The sequence below is a fragment of the Eriocheir sinensis genome, chromosome 38 (genome assembly GCF_024679095.1).
Source record: "Eriocheir sinensis breed Jianghai 21 chromosome 38, ASM2467909v1, whole genome shotgun sequence".
In the NCBI taxonomy this organism is placed as follows: Eukaryota; Metazoa; Arthropoda; class Malacostraca; order Decapoda; family Varunidae; genus Eriocheir; species Eriocheir sinensis.
Genome location: NC_066546.1, coordinates 11,539,602 through 11,547,467, shown reverse-complemented (window position 1 = coordinate 11,547,467; position 7,866 = coordinate 11,539,602).

The window sequence follows — 7,866 nt, the reverse complement described above, 5'->3', positions numbered from 1 at the left end:
CACAATGCCACACGCGGTCAAGGCCAATAAGTCACGTAGCATATCAATAACTTGCGGTCACCTGGCGAAGCGTGACAGCGGGGAGCATGACGAGGTGGGGGAGGAGGGAAGGGGGAAGGGGAGAAGGGTAGGGACGGGTGAGGGGGTGGGGGGTGGGGGGCAGCGTGCATGATATTCCATCCCGTCGGGCGAATTATCACCACCTCGCCGCCGCTGCTGTTTGGTGTTTGGTCAGTGGCTTGTGTTGTCTTGTGTTGTTTGGGTCAGCGCGAAGGGTTGTAGCAGTGTGACAGGTGAGGATGTTCCCATGAAGGTGCGATGAGATGTCCAGGTGTCTTATGTTTTGTTTCTATGGCTTAATCTTATTCTTGTGTCTTATTTCTTATTCCTATGTCTTATTTTATGTCTTATGTCTTATTTTATGTCTTACTCTTGTGTTTTATGTCTTATTCTTATGTCTTATGTCTTATTTTATGTCTTACTCTTGTGTTTTATGTCTTATTCTTATGCCTTATGTATTATTCCTATGTCTTATGTCTTATTTTATGTCTTATGTCTTATTTTATGTCTTTTTCTTATGTTTTATGTCTTATTCTTATGTCTTTTGTCTTATTTTATGTCTTTTTCTTATGTTTTATGTCTTATTCTTATGTCTTATGTCTTATTTTATGTCTTATTTTATGTTTTATGTCTTATTCCTGTTTTGTGTGTTTATCATTATTGAGGGTTATCTTATGTCTTATTAACCCAAAAGTCACCTCCACCACCTTCTTACGTCTTATTCCTGTCTTTTTCTTATTCCAATGTCTTATTCTTATGTCTTATGTGTTTTTTGTCTCATTACTATTACTATTTTTTATTTAACCTATGACGCCGGTAGACTTTTCTTGGTGGGACCTGGTAGTAGTCGGCCCCATCCAGTTAATTAAGGGACAGGCAAGTGTTTTATAGTGGCGCCGTCTTGCTTGGTTCATGCTATCCGCCAGAGCTTATCATTGATCCTCTGTAGAAAGTTAAGTCTACTTCGGGTTGGTAGGTGGTCTTCGGGACAGCATGTGGGTAGTCTTAGGCCACTCGGCGAATCAAGGCCCATATTCTCAAACATTTCGTAGAGGTTGTGGGCATTTCCATGGGTAGTTTTAAGAGCTAGCGTTAGCTTGTCAAGGCTTCTGCACCATGAATGTGAAAAACACTCGAGAGAACCCGACTAAACTCCTATGTGGCTTTTGAAAATAGTTGGTGTATTTTTTTTTACAACAAAAACAAAGGAGACAGCTCAAGGGCACAAAAAAGGAAACAATAATAAAAAAAGCCCGCTACTCGCTGCTCCTAAAAAAAAGAATCAAAAGAGGTGGCCGAAAGAGAGGTCAATTTCGGAAGGAGAGGTGTCCTGATACCCTGATGGCTGAAGGTGTCTAAGAATATGGGCCCAACCACCGCCACCTCCTTCTGATGTCTCCCTGAGGTTAATACGCCATGCACGTGAATGGGTGCATGGCGGGGGGACGCGGCCGCTGCTCTTCTCCGCGGCACGTCCTCGCTAATGACCTCGTAAAAAGGGTAATTTGATATAAAGCGAGCCGGCCTTCTCCCGCGGGTTGTTTATACCGTGGCTGGCCTCAAGTGCGTGGCTAATGGGCCAACTAAACGGCTCCTCGCCTCTGTTATCGGTGCCGCCGCCAGATAGAACACGTTGCGAAGGCTCCCGTGTTTGCCTCCTTCCTCCTGCTCCTCCTCCTCTTCGAACTCTCCTTCTCTCCTCCTCCTCTCGTTTACTGTTTACTACTTTGTGTACCTCCTTTCTTCTCTCCTACTGCTTCTTCCTCCTCCTCCTCCTCTTCGAACTCTCCCTCTCTCCTTCTCTCCTGCTCCTCCTCCTCTTCGAACTCTCCTCTCCTTCTCCTCCTCCTCCTTCTGTCTACCCACTCCTACACCTCGCGTTTACTTCTTGCTACTGTGTTTATCTCCTTTCTTTTTCCTCCTGCTCCTCCTCCTCCTCCTTCTCCTCCTCTTCCACTCTCCTCCAACTCCTCTTCCACTCCCACTTGTTTACTCTCTCGGCGTACTCCAGCTCTTGCCCGTTATTACTCCTCCTCTTCCTCGTTCCTCCTCCTTCACCTCCTCTTCTTCGTCCTCTCCCTCTCTCTTATCCTATTTCACTCTCACCCTCACCTCTTTACTGTCTTTGTCTACGCCGATTATTCCCTCTTTTTTTTTACTACTTTCTCCTCTATTTCCACCTCCACTTACTCCTTCCTCCTCTCCATCCTCTCCCTCTCCTTCTACCTTCCGTCTCCCGCCTCCATCAGTTAACTCTTCTAACAAACTCTAGCCCTTCTTTTTACTTCTGTTTTTACTTGCTTTTTTTCTCTCCTCTCTCTTCTATCACGCTGTTCCCTTCCTCCTACCTGTCTGCCCGTCTCCTCTCTCTCTCTCCCTCCAGCTCACTCTCACTCTCTCTCTCTCTCTCTCTCTCTCTCTCTCTCTCTCTCTCTCTCTCTCTCTCTCTCTCTCTCTCTCTCTCTCTCTCTCTCTCTCTCTCTCTCTCTCTCTCTCTCTCTCTCTCTCTCTCTCTCATCTTATCTCTCTTACTATCAGCTTCATGTCACTTTCTCCATTCGTAGTTCTGAGTCTTCATGTCTGTATCAAGGGCTTATGCGACGGAGATGAGCACCGAGGCAAAGCGCATTTAATTCATTTTTCACTTCTTCAGCGACTCGTTCTGACTTTCACACCTTATTCACATGCATCACTTTCCTCTCTCACTCTCACTTTCGCTCTCCACACTCACTCTCTCATTCCCCGCTAACTCCTTCTTTCATAGTTTTTCAATCTTGGTCTTTATGCAGTTCCTAATCTCATCTTCCTCACTTTCTCTTCCCTTATTCACTCTTCACCGTCATCTTTTCCTTGCTTTCATTGGTCATATTGATTCAGCATTTTATTCACCTTCATTCTTACCTGGGCTTTTTTCTTTTCTCTTTCGTTAACGACACAGCAAAGGTCTTTTTTAGCCATTCATCCAGGGGGACTTAATACTATACACCCCGTTTTGCTTCCTTTTTCACACTTAGACCTTCAATCTCTCCCGTATACCCACTTCCCTTTCCATAGTAACATATCACCCCTCTCTCTTTCTTCACTTTATATTCATCCCTCTCCATTCTTACTCACCCTTACTCCCTCACTCCCTCCCTCGTTCCCGCTTCTCCCTTTCACAATACCCCATCACCCTTCCTTCTTACTTCACCTTAAAGCCATTCCCCTCCATCCCTATTCCTCCTCACACCCTCCTCCTCTCCCTCACTTCCACTTCCCCCTTCCACAGTTACCCATCTCCCTTCCCTCTTACTCCACCCTGTACTCATTCCTCCCCATCCTTACTCACCTCAACACCCTCCCCCCATTTCTCCCTCCCATCACCCCTCCCATCACCTCTTCCACTGCACCCATTCCTCTCCATCCACCACACGCCACTCCCCTCTCACCCCCTCCTCCCTCCCCCCTCTCCTCCCCGGCCTTTCCCAACGTGATGTCAGGGAGAACACGGAAAGGCTGTCTCCCAAAATGCTATTATGGTCACGTGACGTTTCTGAAGAGTGAGTCACCTGTTTTCTCTCTCTCTCTCTCTCTCTCTCTCTCTCTCTCTCTCTCTCTCTCTCTCTCTCTCTCTCTCTCTCTCTCTCTCTCTCTCTCTCTCTCTCTCTCTCTCTCTCTCTCTCTCTCTCTCTCTCTCTCTCTCTCAAACAAAGTAAAAAAATAAACAGCAACAAATACAGGGATATGATTTTACTAAAGAAAACATCGCAAAACATAACGCAATGGCTAAAAAAAAATAATAAACAGTAACAAAACGCTGGAATACGATACAAGAGAAATCATCGGAAAGCGTAAAACACACTTCGCTAAATTTAATTCGTGGTATTAATGCGTGACAGCTTAAAGAACCACGTTAAATATTATGAAAATATCTTTTGGTTAGGAAACACATCTGAGAGCGGCGCAGGAAGGTGGAGGAGGAGGAGGAGGATGGGGGGAAAGAGAGGGCAGCGGAGGTGGGAGGGGACGTGGTGAGGGGCGGGGTGGGGTAGTGGGCCTTTGTTGCTAAAGAGGGAGAAGTGCAAATGGAAGAAAGTGTGAATGAGGAGGAGCGGGATCTAAGGCAGGCGAGAGAAAGCAGTAATCTTGCACCGAGAGACCTGCAGAGTGGCGGCGTGTGAATGGTGTTGTGAAGGAGAGTTTTGCATCCCTGGACTTTTACATATTCCAAGTCCATATCACTTAGCTTTGGAGAGACGGCCAAATAATAATATATATAACCAAGGGACGGAAGAGTGGCGGCGTGTGAATAGTGTTGTGAGGGAGAGTCTTAGCTTTGGAGAGACGGACAAATAATAATATATATAACCAAGGGACGGAAGAGTGGCGGCGTGTGAATAGTGTTGTGAGGGAGAGTTTTGCATCCCTGGACTTTTAGATATTGCAACTTCCACTTAGCTTTGGAGAGACGGACAAATAATAATATACATAACCAAGGGACGGAAGAGTGACGGGGCCGTGAAAGGTGTTAGAGTCTTTATTTCCACATTTTTTCACCCCTAGCCACCTGTATTTCCTTATTGGTACATTCATCACTGTGTTACATCAACTAAAATGAGAAAAAACAAATCCGAAAATGAGGAAAAAAACGACTTCTTTCATAAGAGAATTTTGCCTTCCTGAAATTTTAGATATTCCAGCATTAAGTAAAAATAAGTTCTTAGCTTTGGAGTGGCGGTCAAATACATTACATGACTCATTTAATTTTAAGACACACAATGCGGGTTTTTCTTCACTTCGGCGGTATCTTCCACACATGTCCAATCCATCCCCGGCATCTTTCTCCCTCAGCATCTCTCCTCCTCCAGCATGATGCACACTGAAAACACAGCACGCCGGGGGTATACAAATAAGGTGCCCGATAAACAATAACTACACCAGAACAACTAACGAACCTACACCATACAACTGTACACTCCTACTGTCTTTCCTTCTCCCCCACCTGTACCTTCACCACTAACCCACTTCCTTTTCGTACTATACCCTTGACCAAAAAAAAACAAAAAAAAAAAAAAAACCCATCACATCTTGGTGCTAGATAAGTATTCCCTGAGCAGTGACGTCCACGCTAACAGGACATCGTTATGGGATCAGGGAAGGGCAGTCATGAGCATTGCCAAACATTCTCGTTGACATGCTTTGATTTGTTCTTGCTGAGTCGCGTTTCCTGGTCCACTGAAGCCATACATACTGCTTTGCCTCGTATCGGCAGGGCACAGAGAGCTGCCTTGTGGCCTTGACCTACCAGGGGCTGCTTAGGAGACAAAGAACAGGGCTCGTACACTCATACGCTTTTGGCTCTCACAACAAATATTTTCCTAAGGCCACAAAGGAGATTAGTCGGGTTCTCATGAGTGGTTTTAAGGTTCATGGTGCGGAACACCTCTTCTCCCGAAATTGACCTCTCTTTCGGCCACCTCTTTGGATTCTTTTTAGGAGCAGCGAGTAGCGGGCTTTTTTTTTATTATTGTTTCCTTTTTTTTGTGCCCTTGAGCTGTCTCCTTTGTTGTAAAAAAAAAGAACTATCACTAGGCTCATTAAACTATCCATGGAAATACTCACAACAGCCTCTACGAAAGCATTATGGTGGGGAAGCCTTGTCAAACTATCACTAGGCTCATTTGACTATCCATGGAAATACCCACAACAACCTCTACAAAAGCCTATCAAACGTGGGTGTCTTAGCCCCGAAACGTTTAAGAATATGGGGCTAAGAGGTGAAGGGCCTCTACCGCCCCTACGAAAGCCTTATCAAACGTGGGTGTCTTAGCCCCTAAACGTTTAAGAATATGGGGCTAAGAGGTGAAGGGTCTCTACCACCCCTACGAAAGCCTTATCAAACGTGGGTGTCTTAGCCCCTAAACGTTTAAGAATATGGGGCTAAGAGGTGAAGGGTCTCTACCACCCCTACGAAAGCCTTATCAAACGTGGGTGTCTTAGCCCCTAAACGTTTAAGAATATGGGGCTAAGAGGTGAAGGGCCTCTACCACCCCTACGAAAGCCTTATCAAACGTGGGTGTCTTAGCCCCTAAACGTTTAAGAATATTGGGCGGAAGGGGACTCATAAAAGGACGAGACATAGATATTATAAAGGTAGACAAGTATAGCAAAGTCGAGGACGGCGAACAAAACTGCAGGACATTATATTGCGAGGAATAATGTCTTGCAGGAACTGGGCCGCCGGGGAAGGGAGATGGAGGAAGACTGAGCAAGGGAAATGGAGGAAAGTTTGGACGGAGGAGGAGAAGAGAGATGAGAAAGGAAATGAAGGGGGAAGAAGGTAAATAGGAGACATCAGCACGAGGGAAGCGGCGAAAGGAATAATGTTATGCGGGAAGGAGAGTATAGACGAGAGTGAACCAGGAGGAAAGACAAAAGAAGTATAGACGAGTGAATGATTGATTGGTGGCTGTGTTTGTCTGTCCGTGTGTGCTCAAGATAAATAAATCATTCGTCTGTTTGTCTTGATAATGGCGAAGTGTTATTCTTATGGGTTGTCCTTATCGTGGGACTCATCTGTGCAACGCGGGAAAAGAAAAAAAGACAAACTATCACGCGGAGGAAATACAAAAGGGAACCAACCTCGTCATATGCTTTTGTTAGTGTGTGTGTGTGTGTGTGTGCGTGTCTGTGTGTGTGTGTGTGTGTGTGTGTGTGTGTGTGTGTGTGTGTGTGTGGTAATTACGTTCCACCAAGACTTAAGAGGAAGAAAAAATCCTTCCCTCCTTCCCCCCGTCCATGCAGCGGCCCTCGGACACACGGGACTTCGGGGGCTGACACACTTTTCCTCGGCCTCCACCCAATAATTAGCACACTAATGATGTTACTCTTCCCTTACTCTTCCCCGTAGCGATGTGGTGACTTGCCCCTGTAGTGATGTTCCTGGTTCCCGCAGAGCTAGATACTGGACTTGTTTCTGAAGCATTCCGTCATAATATTGATAATTCTGATACACTTTTCCCATTTTTAAACCTTCCCGTAGAGTTGTGTTGTTTAAATGTCCTCTCACAGTGGTAATTTAGTGATGTTACTGGTTCCCGCAGAGCTAGATACTGGACTTGTTTCTGAAGCATTCCGTCATAACATAGATAATTCTGATACAATTTTCTCCTGTCTAGACCTTCCAGTAGAGTTATGTTGTTTATATGTCTTCTCACGGTGGTAATTTAGTTATGTTACTGGTTCCCGCAGAGCTAGGTGGACTTGTCTGTATAGGATTGCTTCATAGTATAGATAATCCTAATGCACTTTTCCCCTTGCTAGACAATCCGTGGAGTTATGTTATTGTACGGTCCTTTCGCTGTGGTAATTTATGTTTTCTAATGTGCAAAAAATGTTACTGAAGTCTCCTTTGGTCTGGTCCTGTTTGTGATGACACTGATACACTGAACTGTTTATTATCTTTCATTATTTTATTTATTTTTTATTTATTGATCTTTCTTTAGGCCACTCATTTCCGTCAAGCTTGAGGCTCCCCGTTAGTTATTAGTTAGTTAAGGGTTTGAAACAGGCACTGCGTTGATGATAGTTCTGGTGTGTTATGGGAAGCTGAGAAGGGTCCTATCAATACTTACTAGCGTCCTCTGAGCAGTGTCCTGGGGTGCCATACGTTCCTTGCCTCGCCGGCCCTTTGCTTCGGAGGCCCCACCGTCAGTAGCCCTCGGGATGGTAATGGCATTGGTAGTGTGGCTCAGTTGTGTGACTCTGGAAGATGGTGGCCTTTGTAGTGTAGCTTAGTGGTGTGGCTTTGGTAGGTGATGGTCCTGG